Source organism: Elephas maximus, chromosome 7, assembly GCF_024166365.1.
Source record: "Elephas maximus indicus isolate mEleMax1 chromosome 7, mEleMax1 primary haplotype, whole genome shotgun sequence".
Classification (NCBI taxonomy): Eukaryota; Metazoa; Chordata; class Mammalia; order Proboscidea; family Elephantidae; genus Elephas; species Elephas maximus.
The window spans coordinates 72,334,853-72,360,880 of NC_064825.1; the positions used below are offsets into that span (position 1 = coordinate 72,334,853).

Here is a 26,028-nt window from a genome sequence, read left to right on the forward strand (position 1 = left end):
TTGGACAGACCTATGCTCTGACGCTTACCAGCTACGTGACCTTGGGCAAGCAGTTTCCGTCTCTTGAGCTGCAGTTTCTCTCATCGGTAAGGATTACAGGCAATGTGCATGAAATACCTAGTAAGGATTGGATTTATGGCAGGTACACAATACACTGCGGTTGTTGTATTTTTTATTATTAGCAGTCTCTGAAGGAGACAGAGGAGAAAAAGCAGCTCTCTGGACAAGAGGCTGTTTGTACCCTTGAAAGGACCTTGGTTTTTCAGTGAGGCTTCTACAAGAATCAGTCACATTAAAATCCCTGGCTAATTCTGGCTTCATTCATGGGTTCAAATAAATATTTACTGAGGGCTTACAGTGTGCCAGGGTTTTGTGAGGCACTGGAGGACAATACAGCCCTGGCTTCATGGGGTTTATAGTTTAGTGGAGAAGACAGGTATTCAAAATAATTACATGAGTAGATGTAAATGAACATCTGTGGTAAGTGCTACAAAGGAGAGGTGCATGGCCATCTGTAATATGGTCACCTAAAATGAAGAAATTGGCCCAGCCTCAGGAGACCACGCTGAGAGCTGCAGAACCAAATAAAGTCGATTCCTATTCATGGCGACACTGCAGAACAGAGAATTGTCCCACAGAGTTTCCAAAGCTGTAAATCTTTATGGAAGCAAACTGCCCCATCTTTCTCCCTCGGAGCAGCTGGTGAATTCAAACCGCCAACCTTTCGGTTAGCAGCTGAGCACTTTAACCACCACACCACCAGGGCTCCCTACACCCTCAATAGGTCTTGTATAAAAAATTTAACTTAAAGGAGCAAACTAGAAACCACTTAACTTTCCCTTAATGACTAGGATGTTTTTCTTCTGTAACAGTAAGATCCAGAAAGCATGCTCTATTCCTTTTTTGTTTTGGCTGCCAGGTAGCTCCAAGTCAAATGTAAAGCTCAGCAATAATGCAGAACCTTAATGCTTGTGTATTTATATTCTCCCCAGCCTCCCTGGTTTGTCTTCTTCCTATTACTTACATTTTCCCTAGCCCTGGCTTCAAATTCCTACTTCTATTTTATCATAGTAACTAGTGTTCATGAATCTTTTGTGGAAGGAAGCAGGCTACAAATAGAGACTTACTGATACTCTTTCTAAGGTTAACAGTTGAGCTGGAAACAATTAACTGGGTGTCCTTTGTGCTCCTGCCTGGTGTGTTATCCCAGAGGAAGAGGAAAGAGATGTGGCTTGGTCCCCTTTTATATCCTTTTACAAGCAGTGTGTTCTTTGTAGTTTGTGTGATCTAGCACAACGGTACTTTTTCCCCCACTTTATCATGGGATATTTCTGCCCTAACAAGCAGCTTTCGTTTTGCTCATTTTTCACTAAAACATTCGCTGACCTATATTTACAGCGAACCTACATTCTGGATTTTCCAGGCCAGCTGCCCCCCTTTTTATTTCTTCTTCTTTTTTTTTGTTTAAAAAAATAAATTTATTCTTTTTAATAAAGGCAATTCATTAAATATATAAGTGGGGTTTGCCTTTTACACTTCTGAAGGGCATGATATATATACAGAAAAATCCTTCATCAGACCATATATCAGGATTTTTGGATCAGGAAACAGTTACCCTCCTCCTGTAGCGAGTTAACATTCACATGTTGAGAGCTGAAAACAGAATAGCAATGAGGAGATGTGAGAGGGGCCATTACCATTTTTCAATTTGCAATTTATCTGCACACCATGAAAAAAACAATAGGATGTTTTAGGAATTAAAAAATATATTTCTTGTAGGAAATTCTTGTTCCTTTTCCTGGGGAGATGAAATGTTTGTAAATGATAACCAGACTTAACTTCAGGAACTGCAAATTGTGGCTCTTACCCTTTTTTCATCCTGTTCACCTTTACTGAGCTGCTCTGTACCAGTAGATGCTCAGGAAACAGCTCATTTAAAGCACAGGTGAAACTGACAAACAAGGTGCCGTTGCTCTGTCACTTCCCACAGGCAATTTTGGGGTGCCAAACAAAATCACAGAGAAATGATTGAGACCAAAATTTGAAACTGGCTGTGGCTTCCCCAAGGCTAGCTGAGTGGCCCCTCTACTAGCTGTATGGCCCCTGAAGTAATTTCAATCTAGTCCATCCCCAGAGAAGGGAGTTTAGGTCAAGTGTCAAGGTCAAGGTCAAGACCCATGTGCCCTCTACTATACTGTACCCATTGCATTGATTCCAACTCATAGCAACCCTTTAAGACAGCGTAGAACTGCCCTATAGAGTTTCCAAGGAGTGTCCGGTGGAGTCAAACTGCTGACCTTCTGCTTAGCAACTGTAGTGCTTAACCACTATGCCACCAGGGATTCCATGTGTCCTCTGCTCACTGGATAATGGATAAACAATGAGGCAAAGGAGTAACATCTCTCTCCAGCTCAACCCTAGAACCTACCTCCAAGAATTACCTACACATTGAGAGACAGAGTAGCAGGGTCAGAGATCAAGTGACCACAGTTTTAGGGGGCATCTAGTCAATTGGCATAACAAAGTTTATTAAGAAAATGTTCTACATCCCACTTTGGCAAGTGGCCTCTTAAAAGCCTCAAGTGGCCATCTAAGATGCATCAATTGGTCCCAACCCACCTGGAGCAAAGAAGAATGAAGAATACCAATGACACAAGGAAAGTATTAGCCCAAGAGACAAAAGGGCCACATAAACCAGAGACTCCATCAGCCTGAGACCAGAAGAACTAGATGGTGCCTGGCTACCACCAATGACCGCCCTGACAGGAAACACAACAGAGAGTCCTTGACAGAGCAGGAGAAATGTGTGGTGCAGAACTCAAATTTATATGAAAAGACCAGACTTAACAGTCTGAGACTGCAGGAACCCTTGAAGCCGTGGCCCCTGGACACTCTATTAACCCAGATCTAAAACGATTCCTGAGGCCCACTCTCAGACAAAGGACTATAAAACATAAAATAATACTCGTGAGGAGTGTGCATCTTGGTTTGGGCAGATACAGGAGACCAAATGGGTGGCTCCCATCCAGAGGCAGGATGAGAAAGCACAAAGGGAGAGGAGCTAGTTGAACGGATACGGGAAACTGGGGTGAAAAGGGGGAGTTGTACTGTCACATGATAGGGATTGCAACTAGGGCCAAAAAGCAATATGTGTATAAATTTTTGTACGAGAAATTAACTTGAGTTGTGAACTTTCACCTAAAACACAATTTAAAAAAAAAAAACAAATTATTGACACAGACGGATGCTTCAGGAGAGGAAAAGTATTAGAGGTAAAGTGAGTAGCCTCAACTGGTTGGGTGGGGCAGCAAGCCCCTGAAGTTGCCAGTTGCCCTTTAGAAACGGTGCCCGGTGTGCTGAGGTGATCTGATGTCCCTCCCTGAGGTTACCTTACCCAATTGGATCAAATGTTGATGACCAAATGTTCTATAATCTTAGAGCTGGAAACAATAATCAAAGCCAGGAGCCCAATACTTATACCTTTTGTTTGTTTGTTTTATTGTGGTAAAAAAAAAAATACATATATAACAAAACATTTGCCAATTCAACAATTTACACATGTAGAATATAGTGACATTATGTTCATCACGTTGTGTAACCATTTTTGCTGTTCTTTTCCAAATTATCCCACTACCATTATTAGACACTCAGTGCTCCCTCAGCAATGACCCCCCCCTTTCCCCCTTCCTCCCACTGCTGGTAACCACTAAGCTTTGAAGACCCATACCTTTACAACATCCCTGCAAACTGGTCATCTAGTTTGGACACTCCCAATGATGAGGAACTCACTACCACTAACCCACTCCATCTTTGTGCAGCTCTTTTGAACGAAAAGGGTTGCTATGAGTCGGAATCAACTTGACAGCAATGAGTTTGGTTTTGTTTGGTTTACTGAATGGAGCCCTAATGGCTCAATGGTTAAATGCTCGGCTACTAACCGAAAGGTTGGTGGTACAAACCCACCAGATGCTCCATGGGAGAAAAGACCTAGTGGTCTGTTCCCATAAAGATTTACACCCTAGGGCAGTTCTACTGTCATTTAGGGTCACTATGACTCAAAAATCAACTTGAGGGCACACAACAACAGTTGAAAGTCTCTGTCTCCACTGTTCTTCTGTGAAAAAGAAGATGGTTTCCAAGACATTCCTGAACAGTGTAGCCCATGGAGAAAGGCACCACAGGAGAACATGATCTAATTTCTCCTTCCACCAGCCTAGGGAACTTTTTTTTTTTTTTGCGCTTTAAGTGAAAGTTTACAAGTCAGTCTCTCAAACAAAAATTTATACACACCTTGCTATATACTCCTAGTTGTTCTCCTCCTAATGAGACAGCACACTCCTTCCCTCCACTCTCTATTTTCGTGTCCATTCGGCCAGCTTCTGACCCCCTCTGCCCTCTCATCTCCCCTCCAGACAGGAGCTGCCCACATAGTCTCTTGTGTCTACTTGATCCAAGAAGCTCACTCTTCACCAGTATCATTTTCTATCCCATAGTCCAGTCCAATCCCTGTCTGAAGAGTTGGCTTTGGGAATGATTCCTGTCTTGGGCTAACAGAAGGTCTGGGGACCATGACCTCCGGGGTCCTTCTACTCTCAGTTAGACCATTCAGTCTGGTCTTTTTACAGAATTTGGGGTCTGCATCCCACTGCTCTCCTGCTCCCTCAGGGGTTCTCTGTTGTGTTCGACCTAGGGAACTTTTAATTTAGAATCACTGACTCACAGAATCTTTAGAACTAGAAGTATGGCAATAATAGCTAATGCTTAAGGAACACTTACTATGAGCCAAGCATATGCTAAGAACGTTACAGGCATTCTCTCATAATGTAATATTTAATTCTCACGCTATCCTTTGAACAATATATTATTTATTAACTTTTTTTATATATGAGGAAATGAAGTTTAAGCAACTTGCCCAAGGTTACACAGTAAAAAGGTCGGTGAGCTAGGAATGAAACTCAGGTTTTGTTTTTTATTGTCTTTTTTTTTTTTTTTTAAAGCAGTACAACTCTTTAAGGAAAATAGAATTTTATGTCAAAACCCAACATATTAAGTAAAGCAGCATCATGTATGAAGGCCCCACGGCAGTGCAAAATATTGATAATTATAATGAATAAACTTATCTCAAATTCAATCTCTCTCTGCCACTTTCACTTCACCCCATCCAATCTACCACCATCTCATTTAGATAATTACAGCAGCCTCTTTGAGGCTTCCTGCTTCTGTTCTTACCTCCATCCCCAGCAACTATCTCAACACAGAAGCCAGAGATCCCATTAAAATGTGGTCAGATTACTTCGCTGCTCTGTTGCAAAGCCCCCAGTGGCTTCCCATCTGGTTCAAGTAAAACCCAAGGTCCTTATAATGCCTCCAGCACACATACATACTCTCATCTCCTCCCACCAGCCCCTTAGTGACTCCATTCCAGCCTCCCTGGCCTCCTTGTTGTTTTTCAAATACCTTGAACGTATTCCCGCCTCAAGGCGGCCCTCTCACTTGCTATTCCCTCGGCTTGGAATGCTGTTCCCTCAGTAACCACCTGGCTTGCTCCTTCAGGTTGCTGTTCAACGTGACCCAATCAGTGGGGTCTTCCCAGGTCAGAATATACAGAAGCAGCCCTCCACCTCGTTCCCTGTACCCTGCCTTATCTTTCGCCATGGCACTTTCCACTATATGGCAGTCTACATGCAGTACTGACACGTTTGTCTGTCTCTCCCACTAAAAGTACTTCCATAGAAGAGAGTTTTGCTGCTTTGTTCATTGCTGTGTCCCAGTACTTAGAACCCCACCTGGCACACAGAAGGCTCTCAGTAAATATTCCTGATTGAATTAATCCAATGTTCACAAAGTGTTTACAGGGAGTCCCTGACTTACAGTGGGGCTCTGTTCTGATGACTGCTCTGTCCTAAGTAGGTTCTGACATAAATTAAAGACCTCTTTTTTTTTTTTTTTTTTTAGCTGTCATTATCAGTATCTTTATAAATCTGATCACTGTCTTTGGGGGTTGGGAACATTGTATCTGATAATGATAACATCAGCAAATAATGCACTGCAACATTGTATGTAGCACACATTACTAATGATAAGATGTTCAGGGGCTGCCTGGGTTATGTTCCAGGCACTGTTCTCAGGACCTTACACGTATTAACTCAATTAACCCTCTCAAGTTTTATTATTATCCCCATTTTACAGATGAGGAACTAAGGCACAGAGAGGTCAAGTGGCTTTCCCAAGATCACACAGCTATTAGGTAACAGTCGCAGTTAAAACTGAGAGTCAGACTTCGTGCTCTTAAAACAAACAGCACAGCCTCAGTAAGCTATAACAAACTGATCTATTCCCTTAGTTTAATGTGAGAGGAAGACCTGAGGCCTGCAGGAAAGGGACCACTTGCCAAACAAACAGTTCATGGCAAGGGACCTGATCCTCAGCCGGGTTTTTACTATCAACTATTTCTGTACCCCTAACATCCTGCCTTTTTATTTCTCCTTTTGCTCCTCAAGATCCTACCATGAAAAATGCAGAACAGAATTTCAAATTCTCAAGGACTCCAGCCTTTCTGGAACATGGAGACTGGATGAACCCCTGAAACTACTGCCCTGAGATAATCTTTAAACATTAAACCAAAAATATGCCCTGAAGTCTTCTTAAAACAAAACAACGGTCTAACTTAACTAGTAAAAAAAAAAAAAAAAACTCTGCCTTTAGCATTATACTCTTTTAAGAACTACTTATATGCCCATTAAACACATGGAAAGATGCTAGCATCATAGCCATCAGAGAGATGCAAATCAAAACCACAATGAGACACTATTTTACTTCCACTAAGATGGCTAAGATTTAAAAAAACGGAAAATAATGTTAGCGAGGATGTGGGGAAATTGACCCCTTACCCATTGCTGGTGGGAACGAAAAATGCACAACCCTTGTGGAAAAGTGTGGCAGTTCCTCAAAACACTAGAAACAGAACTACCATATGACCAAGCAATTCCACTCCTAGGTATATACCCAAAAGACATGAAAGCAGAGACTCAAACAGAAACTTGTATACCAGTGTTCACTGCAGCACTATTCACAATAGCCAAAAGGAGAAAACAATCTAAATGTCCATCAAGAGATGAATGGATGAACATAGAGTGGTACACACATACAATGGAATACTACTCAGCCAGTAGAAGAAATAAAGTATTGATACATACTTCAATATGGATGGAGCTGGAAAACATTATGCTGAGTGAACTAAGTGAATCACAAAAGGACAAATATTGTATGACCTCATTTATATGTAAAGACAAGAAAAGGCAAATGTATAGAGAAGAAAGCTTATTAGTGGTTACCAGGGAAGGGAGGGAGGGAGGGAGGGGGGTTAACAGTGATAGAAAAATCACATTGATTAAGGGTTGAGTTGCACAGCTGATTATTGTTAATTGCTGTCAGTAATTTGTACACTTATAAAAAGTTGAAATGGCAAAAGTATATGATAGATATATTTACAATGACAGCAAAAAAAAAAAAAATAGTAGCTGCTGAGGCTGCTTATGTACAACCAAAAACCTCATGGGATTTAGGTTCTTGGTTTGGAAGTTCAGGTTCATGGTTTCATAGGGTATCCCAGTTAATCAGCCTAATAACACGTTTAGTGCCTCTGCTCTACCTCCCAGTTCAACACACAGTGCCTAGGGTCTTAAAATCCTGCAAGTGGCCATTCAAGGCACAATTTGCCTGGATGGAGGCAGAAGGAGAGTCAGGAATAGAAGGAGGATATGGACTGTGTGGCTAACTGCCTCCATGAACAACTGCCTCCTTTGCCATGAGACCAGAAGCACTGGATGGTGCCTAGCTACCATTACTGAACATTTTAATCAGAGATTCCATAGAAGAATTCTGGTCAAAAGAAAGAGAAAATGCAGAACAGAATGTCAAATTCTCTTGGACTCCAGACTTTCAGGAGCTATAAAGGTTAGACGAAGCCCTGAACTATTGCTCTGAAATAATCTTTAAACCTTAAACCAAAAATATCCTCTGAAGTCGTCTTAAAACCAAATAATAGTTTAGCTTAACCAGCAAAAAAAAGAAAGAAAAGTCTGTCTTGGGCATTATGCTCTTTTAAGAACTGCCTATATGGGATGGTTAAGAGCTCATCTGCTAACCAAAAGATTGGCAGTTCGAATCTACCAGCAGCTCCTTGGAAACCCCAGGGGGCAGTTCTACTCTGTCCTATAGGGTCACTATGAGTCAGAATCAACTTAAGAGCAACCGGTTTGGTTTTGGGTTTTATACAGATCAAAGTGACAACAGCAACTCTAAAGATTAGATAGGAACATTAGGGGGCAGTGAATTTATGTTAATGGGGGAGGAACAACTCAGAAAAGTAGGGCGAAAACCGTTACACAACTTGAAGAATGTAATCAATGTCACTAAATGGTACCCATAGAAACTGTTGAATTGGTGTATGTTTTGCTGTGCATACTCTCAACAACAAAAAAATTATTTTAAATGAAAAATTAAAAAAAAATCCTATCACGAGGGCTCCTAGCATCGCTACTTTAGAGATGAAGAAACTTTCCGGAATTCTCAAGAATACGGCTATTTAGGAGAAAAATTCAGTGACCGGCGCCCACTTCAATTTGGCTATTGCTTACGCGCTAAATATGATCTTCTGAACCTCCCATGTGAGTTCCTGACTGGGTCTCACACACTGTAAACCCAAAACATCAGGGAAAGAGAGGGAGAAACAGGAGGGCCAGAGGGAGGACAAAAATGATGAGATGGGTGAGTGGTGCTTTTATTGGTATTTCATAGCAGCTTTATCCCAAGCCCACGGTTAAAATATGAATTGCCATAAAGAACAGTGACGAATCTCTGAAACATTTCATAACATGGAGGAACCTGGAAGGCATTATGCTGAGCGAAATTAGTCAGAGGCAAAAGGACAAATATTGTATAAGACCACTATTATAAAATCTCGAGAAATAGTAAACCTGAGAAGAACACATACTTTTGTGGTTACGAGGGGGGGAGGGAGGGAGGGTGGGAGAGGGTTTTTTATTGATTAATCAGTAGATAAGAAATGCTTTAGGTGAAGGGAAAGACAACACTCAATACATGGAAGGTCAGCTCAATTGGACTGGACCAAAAGCAAAGAAGTTTCCAGGATAAAATGAATGCTTCAAAGGTCAGCGGAGCAAGCGCGGGGGTCTGGGGAACATGGTTTGCGGGGACTTCTAAGTCAATTGGCAAAATAATACTATTATGAAATCATTCTGCATCCCACTTTGAAATGTGGCATCTGGGGTCTTAAATGCTAACAAGCGGCCATCTAAGATGCATCAATTGGTCTCAACCCACCTGGAGCAAAGGAAAATGAAGAACACCAAGGCCACACGACAACTAAGAGCCCAAGAGACAGAAAGGGCCACATGAACCAGAGACCTACATCATCCTGAGACCAGAAGAACTAGTTGGTGCCCGGCCACAATCGATGACTGCCCTGACAGGGAGCACAGCAGAGGACCCCTGAGGGAGCAGGAGATCAGTGGGATACAGACCCCAAATTCTCATAAAAAGACCAAACTTAATGGTCTGACTGAGACTAGAGGAATCCCGGCGGCCATGCTCCCCAGACCTTCTGTTGGCACAGGACAGGAACCATCCCCGAAGACAACTCATCAGACATGAAAGGGACTGGTCAGCGGGTGGGAGAGAGACGCTGATGAAGAGTGAGCTAATTATATCAGGTGGACACTTGAGATTGTGTTGGCAACTCTTGTCTGGAGGGGGGATGGGAGGATAGAGAGAGAGGGAAGCCGGCAAAATTGTCAAGAAAGGAGAGACTGAAAGGGCTGACTCAAGAGGGGGAGAGCAAGTGGGAGTAGGGAGTGAGATGTATGTAAACTTATATGTGACAGACTGATTGGATTTGTAAACGTTCACTTGAAGCTTAATAAAAGTTATTAAAAAATATATATATATATGAATTGCCGTGTCCACTGTAAACTGCTGTCTTCTTGGCTTTGCAGTCCCGCAATAAAAATTCAATCTGAGCAAAGCAATTTCCCCACTTAGGCAATTTTCTTCTTGCCCTACCCCGAGGTGTTAGAAGACTGTCTTGTAAAACAGTATGGAAGCCACGAAATGCTATTTAGATCCTATGAGGTTGGTGCTACTATTATCCATTGCCCAATTTATAGATGAGGAATTTAAGACTCAAAAGAGTTAATACTTTTAATCAAGCTTGATTTGAAGCAGGTTTGTCTGATGCAAAAGTTTCATTATCATTATTCCTGCTAACACTAAAAAGCACTAGGCTTCTTTCAAACATCTAGTGTGTTCTGACCTTCAAACACTATGGATAACCATTAAGAAATTCTGTCATGAAATCCCCACTTCAAAAAGAGCTCCAGTGATAATAAACAGCACTGCAGACCTCGAGGTCGAATTAAATGATTTGGAATAATTGTTCTGGATGTCCATTTCAAATTTAAAACCTACCTTTTGAATTTGCAAACAGGGCGCACACTGTGAAGTTTTTATACTGGCCTCAAGGCTGACTTGAACCTAAAGCCTGATAAAATAAATGCAGGTCACATATGCAAATTTTCTAATAGCCACACTAAAAATAGTGAAAAGAAACAGGTTAGACTAATTTTAATAATATTTTTATTGAACCCTATAAATCCAAAAGGAGCCCTGGTAGCACAGTGGTTAAGAGTGCAGCTGCTAACCAAAACCTTGGCAGTTCTAAGCTCCCAGCAGCTCCTTGGAAACCCTAGGGCGCAGTTCTACTGTCCTACAGGGTTGCTAAAAGGTCGCTATGAGTCGGAATCAACTTGACAGCGATGGATTTGGTTTTGGCTTATATATCCAAAATATTACCAATGCAACAGGTAATCAATAAAAAAACGATTGTATTACTTTATATTCTTTTTTTAGTACTAAATCTTCAAAACCTGGGGTGTATTTCACATTCACAGCACATTTCAATCCAGACTAGCTAAATTTCAAGAACTCAATAGCCATATGTGGCTAGTGGCTACCTGTTTCGACAGCACAGGCCAAACGTTTCAAGTCCCAATTGTAAACGCCTGGCACAGTGTCTCCCTCCACCTGATCAAGGAAAGTGTGTAGGCAGATCAGAGCTCAGAATCAGGCTTTTATAGTCAAAGAGGCTTTATAAGAGCAAAAACTTGCTATTAGGCCAAAACACAGGCTCTTGCTCATTATTTTACAGTAGTACGTCCTGTTGGAACCAACCACAGGCTTAAAATATTGTGCTGTAGTACCTTTGATTGAGTCATTGGGAGAAGGGTTAGGGCAGAGGTGGGAGGAAGGGATTATCATAATGAATAAATACAAACAATAATCCCTTACATTTAAGGAGCCCATATAGAGGTTCTTCACTCATCATCTCATCAGATACCCATGCCTAATGCCTCCGAGACTCTGAGAGGCTTAGCCACCAGGGCTAGCTGGAGATCACCCAGGTAGACAGAGGCAGCATGGAGAGAAACAAAGCCTCAGAGTCCGGAGTTCTGACCTGGATTCCCAAAAAGAGCTGCAAAGCAGACTTTCCTGGAGGCAACTATTTAAAATACAGACTCCTAGACCCTGCCCAGACATGCTGAAGTAGTTGAGGTTAGGGGAGGACCCCAGGATCTGTATTTTTAGACATTTCCCGCGTTACCTCTCTTTGAGAATACTGTACCTTGCAAGTATTAGAATGCCTCTCCTGTAAAAGAATCCAATGTGCAAAAATCCACACTTGACAAAACAGGGTGTTACTTTCCAGCCAGCAGAATTCTTTCACTGAACTGAACTGTTGGTGTTACTTCTTTCACTTACGCTGAGGCATGTTACAACAGACACGTTTACAAGACTTTTTGAATTCCTGCTGAGCAAATTGTTGGGAGATATTTTCACTGCATCTTTAGTGACCTTCCTCCAAGCATTCTCAAGAAAATTTATTCTCTGACTTTAGCAATAATTACAACAGCCAGTATTTATTGAGCATTTACTATATCCCATGGGTATATATTATCTCAACAATCCTATGAGGTTGGTGCTACTATTATCCATTGCCCAATCTATAGATGAGGAATTTAAGACTCAGAAGAGTTAATACTTTTAATCAAGCTTGATTTGAAGTAGGTTCATCTGATGCAAAAGTTTCATTAGTTATTCCTCCTAACACTAAAAAGCACTAGGCTTCTTTCAAACATCTAGTGTGTTCTGACCTTCAAACACACACTATGGATAACCATTAAGAAATTCTGTCCACCTCACAGAGCAGGAGAAAAGTGGAGTGCAGAACTCAAATTCTAGTAAAAAGGCTAGACTTAATGGTCTGACTGAGATTGGAGGGACCCTGGAAGACATGGCCCCTGGACTCTCTGTTAGCCCAGAACTGAAACCATTTCTGAAGCCAACTCTTCACACAAAGATTAGACTGAACTACAAGACATAAAATAATACTCTTGAAGAGTGTACTTCTTAGCTCAAGTAGATAAAAAAAAAATACATGAGACTAAATGGGCAACTCCTGTCCGGAGGTGAGATGAGAAGGCAAAAAGGGAGAGAAGCTGGTTGAATGGACATGGGAAATCCGGGGTAGAAAGGAGGCATATGCTGTCACATCATAGCAAGAACAATTAGGGTTACATAACAATACGTGTATAAATTTTTGTACGAGAAACTAACCTGAACTGTAAACTTTCACTTAAAGTACAATTTTTAAAAAATGAAAAAAAAAATTAACAAAGAAAAAAAAAATTCTGTCCACCCTTTACAAAAGTGCCCCTCCTCTGTTACCATATACTACCCAACTAAAAAAAAAAAAAAATTTGCCCCTGTTAAACTCACCATACCAACAGCCCATGAGCTCCTTAAGGATAGTCTCTTCTACTGTTGCATTTATCTCTGTACCCAGGAACTTCATAAAACCCTGTAGGTCTTGATAAGAAAGGGGGTGGGGATGATGGACAGATGGATACAGGAAGAGAGAGAGGTCTAGGTAACTGAACTTTATCAGCTGAGTAAATGGAAGCTCCATAAGATTGCAAAGTAGGGAACAAGATTGAAATTTTGATCCCGGAATATGGGGCGCTCTCTGGAGGAGAGGGGCCGCAGGGGAAACGGGGAGGGGGGACTAGTTGGGAGGCTCTGCAGATAGCAGATCTGGAGGAAAAAAGGCACAGCACTAGAATGCAGCAAACACCATATTAAAAGATAGTTTCAAAGGCATCAGGAAAAGGCCGAATCATGGGTCTAGTACAGGCCTAACTGGGACAGAAGTCCTGTAAAGTCTTGTGCTTTCACTCTCTGGCCTGGAAGGATATTGGTGCTTTGCTCTCTCATTTAGGTCACCGGTGCTTTTGGTTTTGATTTTAAGAGAAAGAACATTTCCTGCTGTAGCAGGTTGAATAGTGGCTCTCAGAAAGATATTTCCATGCCCTAACTTCTAGTATCTGTCAATGGGACCTTATTTGGAAATAGGGTCTTTGCAGATGTAATTAAGTTAAGGGTCTTGAGATCATTTAGGGTAGACCCTAAATACAATGACAGGTATCCTTATAAGAGAAAAAAAATGAAGTTATGAGACCCAGGGATATAGGGGAGGGTATGTGAAGACAGAGGCAGAGATTGGAGTTATGCTGCCACAAGTCAATGAAAATCTGGAGCCACAGGATTCTTCCCTAGAATCCTCCTCTGGAATTCAGAGGAAACTTAGCCCTGCTGACACCTTGATTTCAGCTTCCAGAACTGTGAGAGAATAAATTTCTGTTGTTTTGAGCCACCCAGTTTGTGGTAATTTGTTACAGCAGCCCTAGAAAACTAATACACCTGCCTTGCAAACCCAATCAGCTTACAACAGAGCCATAGATGAGAACAAGCTAGATTTCCCCCGTTGTGGTTTCTAGGCCTCCTCGTTGGAAGCCAAATCCTCCACCATCATGGAAGTTCCTCATTTTCCTGAGTTTTCCTCAGAGACACAGCAGGAACGGTCTGCTGTGCCACTACACTGGAGCCCCATCTCAATGCTTCTGCTTCTGGCTTCTGCCTCTCTTGCCTGCCCTGCTAGAGACAGAATGGTGGGCAAAGTTGGCCGGGGGAACTGACACCTACACAAGTCTACATCCAGTCAGCCTGAAGCTGAGGCTTCCAGATTTTTTTCTAGTGCCTTCTCCCAAAAAGTCTAGTCCTTGGATAACTGCCAGAGCTCTCAACCCTGAGATCTTCCACTTAAAATGTGAAGCCTTCCTTCTTCCTCACTTCATATCATGAGACAGGATTATATAAACCTTAAAGTGGGTGGGGGGAGAACTTTCAAATTAGACAGGAAATATTTTTATAGGGCTTGGGAGTCATTGGAATTTTTGTTTGTGATTATATATTTTTTTTCTTTTTCTTTTATGTGTTCACAGAATTTCACTCTAAGGGTCTCCCAAGAGGTTCACAGAAGTGGGATGCACACAGGGTGCCACAAACCTGCCCACAAAGCCTGGCTTCAGTGCCTAATTAGAACGGCAAATCAAGATATTTGAAAGCTCTAGGTTTTGAAGTGAAATTTCTGCAGAAAACAGCACAAGAGTACTCATTACTGACAAACTCCAACTTGCTGAGGGTCTTAATGAGCATTCTGTTAGAATTGGGCTCTGGTAACACACACCCACCACATAAAGAAGACCAGGGAAAACATTTGCCTCAGCCACCTCTCTGCTCTGTAAGGCATTTCCCTCTCTACAGACCAAAATGAGGATGAAGGAGCCATTCTCAAGTCTTAGGTCATTCCCAGCAGAGGAATTCATAGGCCACTAATCCTTGGGTGAAAATGTAAAGCGACCTGGATCATCTGGGCTGATGGTCTCAAAATGCAGCTACATCAGAATCCTTTGGGTGCTTGTAAAGAATACAGAGGACTGGGCCCCACAGGACCTAGGGATCTGAAGCATTTTTAAGTACTTTTGCTGACCACTAGCTAGGCTACTGTGTTCTCAGCTAGTAGACTATAAAAACACATCTGGCTAGTGGTACCAGTGAGAAAGAAAGGGGGATAGGTAAGGTAGTGTCTACACAAATACATATGTTCACAAATACATACACACACATATACTCACACACCACATGCACACACACGTACATACAGATGGTTGGGTGAGCTGTAAGGTAGGGTGACGGAGACACATACACACACACACACACATACACACACACATACACACATGCACGCCAGTCTCTCCAACAAGTTCACAGGAGCTGGAGAAGAAGAAGAAAAAAAAAAGGACAGAAACTTGAAGCAAGAAGATATTTTCTCACTTCAAACATAAAGTGTTTTAGGAGGACTTGATAATGAGCTCCAGGATTCCCACAGCCGTGCAGCCCTTCCCCAACCCCCCCACTACCCAGGGGCCTCCTCAGTCCAGAGGGAGAACAGCACACCCTGCAGGCCCCTTTCCCATGTGACAGGTCTACACAGATATCCATAGTCAAGTCACCTCACCATTGTTTTTAGAGCAGGAAGTAGCCACTCCTTCAGCATGGCATTCAAGCCCTCCACGATCTGGGTCCTTCTTCTTCTGCTTTCCCTCACATATTTCCATCCAGCCAATCCCCTATCATTCCCTCACTGCGGATTTCTCACCTCCATGCCCTACTCTGGAAACCTTGGTGGCATAGTGGTTAAGAGTTATGGCTGCTAACCAAAAGGTCGGCAGTTCAAATCCACCAGGCACTCCTTGGAAACTCTATGGGGGCAGTTCTACTCTGTCTCATAGGGTCACTATGAGTCAGAATCGACTCGATGGCAATGGGTTTTTTCTGGGTATGCCTTACTCCTGTGGGCTCCTCCTCCCAGAAGGTCCCACCCTCCTTCTTACCCTCTCCCCATCTCTACTTAGCAAACTCTTACCAGGGTAACCTCCTCACCTCCTTTGTGCCCCTCCCCTTTGCACTCACAGAAGCCATGCCTTACACCTACACCTTAATCTCCCTGCAGGTGGGAAGGGGCAGGCAGGATCCTGCTCACCTCCCAGGCCTCATTTAGAAGACATTTGATGCTAGTGACTAAAATGCATTTAACAAGGTTGGCTCATTGCCCATCAAGCCAGGCATTCTCAGATTTCAATGAGGATGAGATCATCTTGGGGGGGCAAGAGGTTTTGTTAAAAATACGGACTCCAGAGTCACACTCTCTGAGATTCTGATTCAGTAAATCTGGATAGCGCCCTGAAATCAGCATTTTTAATAAGAGCCCCACCATACACACATGACTCTGATGCAGGTGATCTGTGGATCACATCTGGAGAAACACTTCTAAGCAACTAACTTGAAAAAAAAAAAAATGCCCCCACATTGTTTGTTCATCCATTCATGCTAATGTCTGACAGCTGACTATCTGCCTGTGTTAGGCACTTAGGGAAATAAAGAGAAGAAGATTTGTATCTTGCCCTGAAAGTCTAGCACAGGAGTTAAGACATGGATATAAATCACCAAAACATACCGAAGCACAAGACAGAAAGTAGCAAGGCCGCCAGCGTACAGAGATCATGGGCCACAGGAACTCAGAGGAAGGAGAGGAACCAGACTGGAGGGTGGAAGGGTGGTGAGAGACCAGAACAGCAAGTCAAGACAAGGTTCTGAGAGAGAGAGAGACTGGTCAATAAAGTAAAACGTGAATTAGGCCTGACAACAGCCTTTGGACTTGGCAACTAGGAGGCCAAGCAGATCTGAGTGGAGGGTAGAACCCAGACAACAAATGGTTAATGAGTGAGTGACCAAGTGGAGGCAGAGGAATGACACAGAGAAGGGAGGGAGAGGACAGAGGAATTAGGGGGAGAGCTGACAGGGGTCTTCTAGGAGCTAAGAAGGGTTTTCCCTTCTGCTAGGCCATGCCCTAGAATCTGTGAGATGAGAAAATGGAGAGCCAGCCGTGTGGACACAACAATCACTGCAGCTGGAATCTCACGTTAGGGCAGGACGGCCCTCAAAGGGGTGGAAGAAGAGCTCCCACACTGGTGACGGGCAGAGGTGCCCAACGTGGAGAAGGTTTCAAGGACGAAGTTCTTCCTGGTGCAAAGCTGTTCCAGGACGCTGGAAAGAAAGGATGTGAAGAACAACTCCTCAAGGCTGTCATAGGATCAAAAAGGCTGTGCACAAACACCAGGGAGGGATGTCCTTACCTTTCTCTCCTTTGGGGAGATCAGATCCCACCCCACCCCACCCCCCTCCCCCCACACCAGTAAAAGAAAACCTCTGCTGGATACATAATAAGTTCTAACTCCTAACCACAGACCACAAGGCCCTTCACAATCTCGTCCTCAAGCACCTGTCTGGCCTGACAGTCCATCATGGCCCCACTGGTTTCTTATTTTTCAGTCACACATACCTAACTTGAGCCTTTCACACCAGACCTTAGAACTGGTTCCTATCCCTGCTGAGAATTTGCATTTCCACCCCCAGGTATACTGAATCAGAATCTATATTTTAACAAGATCCCCCAGGTGATTCTTGTAACAAATTTTGAGAACCACTGCTCTACTCTGGAGCCTTGGTGGCACAGTGGTTAAGTGTTAAGTGGTTTCAAATGCAAGCAATGAATTAAAAAATTGGCTCAAAAAATAATAATGAAAGGGTGCTGTGGATATAAGTAAGACTGGTTTTCTCCCTCATAGTTTTGGTTGGGGAAGCAGGCACGTAATGGATGATTTCTGCCCAGTGAGATGAGCGTTGAGATAGAATTCTGAATGTTGTGGGAACACAGAGGAAAGAGTAGTTGGGAAGCGTGTGTGAGGGGGCCCTAGCGGGATGGGGAAGTAACATTTGAGCTGCAGCTTAAAGGCCTCAGAGTTAGGTAGGAACATAACCCAAAGGTCAGCAGTTTGAATCCACCAGCTGCTCCTTGGAAACCGTATGGGTTAGTTCTACTCTGTCCTATAGGATCGCTACAAGTTGGAATTGACTCCACGGCAAGGGGTTTGGTTTGTTTTGGTTTTGCTCTACTCTAGTGGAAACCCTGGTGGCGTAGTGGTTAAGTGCTACAGCTGCTACCTAAAGGGTCAGCAGTTTGAATCCACCAGGCACTCCTTGGAAACTGTGGGGCAGTTCTTCTCTGTCCTATAGTGTCACTATGAGTCCGAACCGACTGGAGGGCACTAGGTTTAGTGGTTCTCAGAATTGGTTCCCAACCAGCAGCATTAGCATCACCTGGGAACTTCTTAGAAATGCAAATTCTCAGCAGGGATTCCAACCAGAACAAATCAGTTTGAAGCCCAGTTTCATACCTCCAAGGCTATGCATGGAATGCCTTTTTCCAAACATCTTTTCTTGACTCAAGTGTTCCTCCCTAACTCTCAGGCCTTTAAGCCCAGCCCAAATGTCACTTCCCCACCCTGCTAGGGCCCCCTCACACACCTTCCCAAATACTCTTCCCTCTGTGTTCCCACAACACTCAGAATTCTATTTCAAAGCTCATCTCACTGGGTAGAAATCATCCATTACATGCCTGCTTCCCCAACCAAAACTATGAGGGAAAAAACCAGTCTTATTTATATCCACAGCATCCTTTCACTATTATTTTTAGAGCCAGGTTTTTTATGTGTTCATTCCTTGTATTTGAAATATTCTTTGATGACATCCTTGGCCTGAGGTTCTTTGCCACAGTCAAACACACAACCACACAACTGCAACCAACCACTTTACAGGGTCTTCACTCTCCATCAACGTGCAGAAGCCTACCCATTCCCCTAGTTCCTTGTCACCAACCTTGACTAGATTGATTTGATGTTCAGCACAAAGGGCCTCTAACAAGTTAGCATACACAGGCTCAGCACAAAGGGATATAAGCACACATAGGTGGACTGGGCAGCTCAGAGAATTCCACGTGCTAGGCCATCATGGACGAGAACTGTCTTCAGCACCTTTTGTAAAGCAGTGTTAATGTGCATTAGCCCTCCAGAGGTAACATTTTCCTGTGTGACCACAGTGGCTTATGGGTGGAGCTGAGTTTTGAATGCACCTGAGTCTCCTCTGCCTTTGCATGACTTGGCTACAGCAGGAAGTGAATTATTTTTTAAATAACATTTACTGAATGCTTGCTATGTTCCAGGCATTATGCCATGACTTTATCTGCATCATTTAAACCTTCACAACTTAATGAAGGTGGTCATTATCATCCACATTGCAAAGATGAAAAATTGAAGAGCACAAGCATTAAGTATCCCACCCAAGGTCACACAGGTAGAAATTGGAGGAACTGGTATAGCAACTCAGGAAACTGGATTTGTTGTTCAGCTTTTCCTACTCAGCACCAGGAAGGTGTTCAGTTAATGTTTGTTGAGTGAGCAGGAATAGCTGAAAATGCCCTCTACCAGGCATGTTTAGTCTGAGAGGGGAGACCTAATGATGAAGATAATAATAGTAACTTGCATTCACTGAAGGGTTCCCTGGGTAAAACAAACAGCTACAAACAAATGGCTTCTAACTGAAAGGGTGGTGGTCCAGTAGCTCCTTGAAGTCAGCCCTGGTGATCTGCTTCTGAAAAGTTGCAGCCTTGAAAACTCTTTGGAGCAGTTCTACTCTGCACACATGGGGTCGCCATGAGTCAGAACTGACGCAATGGCAACAAAGATAAATCTACCTGAGTTATTGGAAAGGATGGCATTTTTCTAGTTTATTTCTTTATCTTTTTGCTTCAAGGAATGAAAAGTCTTTACTCTGTGGGAAAATGCAAAGCTGATTTAGAGAGTGTTTAAACTGTGTTTCTTTCCCCTCCCCCTCAACAAACTGGTAAGACAGGAATGTGATAAATGCATGAGGTATATAAAAAAATAATTTGGTCTTTGTCAGGGTTAGAAAATTGACTCACCAAACAGAAACCTATATAAAGTTTAGAAACTGACCCCGTGTGCCTCAGATGCACAGGAAGCTAAACTAAGCCAGGGAGTCTGAAGGGAAATTCAGAGCTTTACTTGGTAAGAGGCAAACTTAACACAGAGAAAGCTCTATTACTAGTTAAGAGGATGCATAGGGCTTATTGCCCTATATATTTTGTTAAATAATCATTTTTAAATAAAATAAAAACATCACCATAAATGTTCTCTTAGCCAGACTACTAGAGCACAGAATTTTTTTAAAAACTAATAATATGGAATGGTAGTATATGAAATACGGTTATTGGGAAGGTCACAGAAATCCTCCCAATAAGTTTCTTTGAAAAAGAGAACAAAATTAAACAAGAGAGTTAAATATTAACTGCATGCCTCATGGTTGTCTCATGCTTTATTTTCATATACGTTGTTTCATTTGAAAGTCAGTTTCTTAAATGTCAGGGTAATTTTTACTTCTCTCATAAGGTGGATTTGCTTTTTTTTTTTTTTTAGTATAACTCAAATATTTCCCAAACAACTGTTGTATACAAAGCACTACGCTAGCACCCTAGAGAATATAAAGAAAATCTAAACTAACAAGCCACAGGGCCTAAGCTACAGCTTGCTGAATGAATAAATGGATGGTTTTTCCTAGAATACTGTTCCCCTACCCATGCACAGGAAACCCTGGTGGCCTAGTGGTTAAGAGCTACGGCTGCCAACCAAAAGGTTGGCAGTTTGAATCTACCAGGCACTCCTTGGAAACCCTGTGGGGCAGTTCTACTCTGTCCTATAAGGTCGCTATGAGTCAGAATCAACTTGATGGCAATGGTTTGATTTTTTGGATTGTTGCCCATGCATATGGCAACTTCCTACCATCCTTCAAGGCTCAGTTCAAATATCGCTTCCTAATAAGCCTTCCCTTTCCTGTACTCCAGGGAATGCATTGCCCCCTCCCTCGTCTGTGCTCCTATAGCATTCTGTACAAAGCCTTATGAGGACGCTTGTCATGTTTGGGTTGTTTATGTATCTGCTTGTCCTCACTGGACTGGGGCATCTTGAGAGATCATAAGTTAAGTATCTTTGATTCCCCTGCATCTAGTACAGTGCTTAACACAAGGAGCAGTTCAGTTAGTGTTTGAATTAATTGAATACATCAGGTGGCTTACAGACTAATATAAGAGATAAGATATACACTCAAAACTCAGAATCGATGAAGCTTAAAGAAAACTACTAACCTAGATGGAGTTCTGAGTTGTTTTTTCCTAGGCTGTGCTGAACATGAGCCCCCACCAGAGGGTGCCATTTGGGAGGACAGTATAAGAACTGCAGCTGGGCTCCAAACATCTGACCTAGCCACCTGGGGTGAAACAAAATACCCAGAGTCGGAACAATACCTAGTACCCAGAGTAATCAGAAAGACCAAGGGGCAAGAAACTGAAGCTGCCCCCACTAAACCGACTGCAGTGCTCAGCTCCAAGGGCAGAGCAGGGTCTGTGAGCCAATGACCTGAATTGCCAAATGCCTTGTTGACTGCAGAGCAGCGCGCTGTCAGAAACACACTGTGGGATTTGGGCAAGTCACCACTCCTTTCTTGGCCTCTGATAGACAACATGTGGGTGGGGAGGAAGGATCAGAAGCAGAGGGTCCTGTCAGTTCTGACACTCTAGGGGAATGTTCTCAAATTTCTTCTGACCGCCAAAGTCCTCCAACCAGCTCCAATGAGCACCCTCCTTCCCATATCAAGTAAGTAGATAGATGTCCACTCCCTGAGAAACCACACCCGAAAGAAAGGAAGCCACGGTGGTGTGGGGCTAGAAAGAGCAGGCATGATGAATGACTCCAGGGAATAGTTCCTGGGTTTAAACCACTGAGGAGAGGACTCCAAGGAGAAAATGGTAAATGGCAACCAATCCAAAAAGAAGCTCCTCAAAATCCAGGACTGCCAGGAACCTAAGACTCCAGGCTGATTCGGCACCAACAGCCCATAATGGGCTGCCTCCAGAATGCTCTAGAATGGGGGAGAGGATAGGATTATAAGGAGTTTCCAGTTATCTAACATGAAGGCAGATTTAGAGACCACACAAGGGATCTAAAAATAACTGGGAGATGGTTATCTCTAGATGACCAATAATTTAGACTCTAGAGACCATATAGAGCCACTCAGAAAGGGGGGTACACCCAGTGATCTAGTCTGTAGAAATATGTTCCTTTTGGATATCTTCCACAGGGACGAGGCAGACAGACATATTCTATTGTCAGGATGGAGGATCTCAGAGGAGTGTGTATGTGTGCACACACGTATATGTTGAATGCTTACTCTGTACCAGGAGCTGTGCTAGGCTTAGAAGGAAGAGTCATCAATGATGGCTTAACAAGTACATCTCTAAAGGGTGCACTAACCTCCAGGGTAAGTCAACACCCACTTAGAGTGTGGGCCACCTGATGCCCAGAGAGAAGTACCTTACCCAAAGTCACACAGTTAATTAATGGTACAAAAAAGATTAGATCCTCAGTTCAGTGTTTGTATCAGCTGGCTCTATGGCTCTCTCCCTCACGGAGCCAGCTGATGACCCTTCAAGGATGGTCAGCTGATGTGGCCATGTCCACAATGCCACAGTAAGATTCAAAGGTAGTTCGTATTTTAATAACACCTAATCCAGGTCTACGACAGGGATAAACGGAAATTACAGCAGTCTTGGATTTTGTAGGAGGGCTAAAGCCTCTTCAGGAAGTCTACTGGCCGTGCCTGAATCCATGTTCTTATCTACACAAACCACCTCAGCCAGCCTCACTTCGGCACTTCCTGCACCTGAATGAGACACAGGAAACAACAAATCACATTTACCTGAGGTCTCTGGTAGTTACATTCCACCAGCACTGGCCAGCACTGTCCACTCAAACTAAAGCAGTTTAACCAGTCTCTGCGAAAGTTATGTTGCCCTTGAAAAACAGAAAGATTTAGTAAAGACAGCCCAAAGAGATGGGCAAGTTTATGCTATCTACATGCAATGGTAATGTGAGACATTCTCACCTTCCCTTCCATAGTTTTAGGCATTAGTCACCCTTGCTAAAGAATTGCTTTGATAGAAGAGAAGGCCTTCAAAAAAGCAACACAGAGCCCAGAAGTCAGAGGCAAGAGTCTTTCGACAAGTGGACCTCCCCTAAAAAAAAGTTTACTTCATGACCATTTGCAAATTAAATTACATGGGGATGTTCAAGAATACATGTCTTTGCTAATATCCATTTAAAAACTGGAAACCTCATTGTCCAGAAATAAAAGATTGGTTCAATAAATTTATAGGACATGCATATGACAGAATGCCAGCTGCATGATGGTGAGACCTTACGCTGAAGACCCACGGCTTGTTCAAACAGATCAACAAAATTATACCACTCGGCCATTAAAAATCATATCTAATATATGATTCAGTTTACATGAATATCCATAATAGATAAATTCATAGAGACACAACGCAAATTGGTAGTTGCCACCAGCTGGGAGTAGGGCGGAATGGGGAGAAACTCCTTAATGGGTAAGAGATCTACTTTGGAAAGATGGAAATGTTTTTAAATGAGATAGAGCTGGGGGTTGTACAACATTGTGAATGTACTAAATGCCACTGAGTTACTTGTTTTAAAATGATTAGTTTTATTTTACGTGAATTTCGCCTCAATTTTCAAAGGAAAACTTCATGCTATGACACAACATTTGAGATACTTTTAAGTAAAAATGAAAAAAAAAGGGTGTCGATTTGGGGTGAGGGATAATGAGCATATATGCCTGAGAAAAGAAAGACTGGCAGTGTATACATGTAGGAAACCCTGGTGGCAGAGTGGTTAAGAGCTACGGTGGCTGCTAACCAAAAGTCAGCAGTTTGAATTTACCAGGCACTCCTTGGAAACTGTATGGGGCAGTTCTACTCTGTCCTATAGGGTTGTTATGAGTCAGCTTGGTTTTTTTGGGTATACATGTAGATAGTCACAAAGAGAGGTTACCTCTGGATGGAGGAATTACTAAGTATAAATCTTAGTTTTTCATCTTCATATTTTTCTTCTGTTATTTCCAAACTTTCTACAACCAAATATGCATTATTTTTATAATAAGAAAAAGACATAACTATTCCGTAAGTGCCAGATATAGACTTTTATATACATGTGTATATATATAAGTGTGTAAGAAGTCAGTAACATTAAAATGCCCCCTAAAATCTAGTAGGAAATATGCTAAGATCTTAGCTATGATTATCTTGGGAAAGTAGGATTATGGGTGACTTATTTCCTTCTTTGCTAATTCTTTAATTATATAAGCATGTATTGTTTCCATAACCAGAGAAAAAATATTGGGAAGGAAAAGAAGCATGAGGCTTTCACCCAGAAGCACAAGCAGGAGTGTCAAGGCTGGGGAAAGGAGGGAGCTCAAACCTCTGCCAAAGCTGGAAGCCCCCTGTCTTTATACTTGATGACCAGCCACCAGCCACAGCACCCATTCATCCTTTCAAACCTGGCTTCCCACTAACACCACTGGTTGATTCATCTCCAGTCTCCCTCCATACAGAGAGACTTAGATTACCCAATAGAATTATTAATAAACATGACAACTGGAAAAAGAATTCAAAGCCCATCCTGTTTGTGCCTTAGGAAACCAAAGAAAACAGGTCTGTAAATGTTTAAGGAAATTCATAGAGCCAGGAAAACATGCCTACATGCTCAGATTATCTTTTTCCAGGCTCAGAAACCTACACAAGTGATATCTGAGGGAGATGTCAAGCCAGTAGTAAATCGAGTTTGGAAAACTGGACCCATCGGGGCCCTAGGTGATAACATCAGGTCTAAACACCCAGGGTAGTAACAGACCAGAGTAATGAACCTGAGTGGGCTCAGTGAAACCACTGTAATACTGAAATCACCTTGATTAGAAAGGCGGATGCAACAAAAGGCCCACTCAGCTGAAATCTAATCCGTGTTAATTAAAGCCCCCGAGAATGAGAACACTTCTTTACCAGTGTGCAGTTCCTGGCTCAGCCTCTCCCATAAAACCCAGCTCTTGGACGGAGGGGGCAGAAGACTCCCCTCAGTTGCTGAAGAGGACTATACCTGTGGTGGGGAGGGGCACAGGTGTGAGGATGGGTACTTGTACCACGTTAAGCCCGGGGGAAGGAGCCTAGGTGATGCCAGCGGTTTTTCAGTGCCCCTGTGCAAACCACTGACTGACCAGAAGACAAGTACTGTCAGGTCCCTACAAACCAGCAGGTCCTGTCCCCCGACCCCATATGCTCCACACTTGCAGCCCTCCAGTGTCCTCCCCAAGCAGTGTCTGTACGGTTACAAACTCTCTCACCTGTGCGCATATTCATGTTCTTACTCTCACTTTCTCTCATGACTCCACCTCCAGTGCCCCTGGCTGTGAACTGGATTCTCTGTCCACCTTGGGCCATGCTTCCTTTCAGTTCCCATGGTCTCTTCACTCCTGGATGCCAACTCCTGTCCTATTTTGTTCAGAATGCATAGACACTGATGTGCCCCCTGCTCAGCCTCAAGTTCCACCAGCCCCAGAGAAGTGTGCTACAGTCTCCAAGTGTCTGAGACCCAGAGCAGGAAGCATGGGGCACCAAGCCCAGCCAGGCCTTCCTTGCATCCGGAAACAGGAGTGAGATAAGAAGCCATTGAAGATCTAAATTCCAAATTTCCCCTTGTATTTATTCAAAGGATTCCTGAGACCTGGGTGCCAGGCACTGTGGGAGAGGGGACCAGGCTCAGTCCCTGGTGGTTGGGGGAGGAGGGGAGGAGATGGACAGAAGTCGAGGGCAGGAAGAGGGGACATGCATACCTGGCATCCCACAGAAACAGGTGCTGCAGGAGTACACAGAAGGGAGGGAAGGGTTTCCCTGGAAATCCAGGAATGTTCCACAAACTCCATGACTAACCCATGGGAAGTATCTAGCATAGTACCCCCAGCAAGTAGTAGGTGCTAACAGGTGACAGCAGGGTCCAGAGAAGTTGGACAGGCAGCCCAAGGTGATACTCACCCACTGGCCCCAGCTCAGGCACAGGAGAGGTGTTTAAATAATAAATAACAAAAACAACAACAGTATAACAGCTACACCCCATGGCTGAGGCCTCCCAGTGCCTCGGGCAGAAATACTTCACCTCAGCATACAGACAAGGACAC

At 43.1% G+C, this 26,028-nt stretch overlaps 1 protein-coding gene and 1 pseudogene across 5 annotated transcripts in view; both read right to left on the bottom strand.

Annotated features, from left to right (window-relative positions):
* The window catches only part of PLEKHA7 (pleckstrin homology domain containing A7), a 236,738-nt gene that overhangs the window by 164,997 nt on the left and 45,713 nt on the right, over nucleotides 1–26,028 (bottom strand). The window lies entirely within an intron of this gene.
* LOC126078854 (40S ribosomal protein S12-like) lies at nucleotides 18,463–25,294 on the bottom strand (annotated as a pseudogene).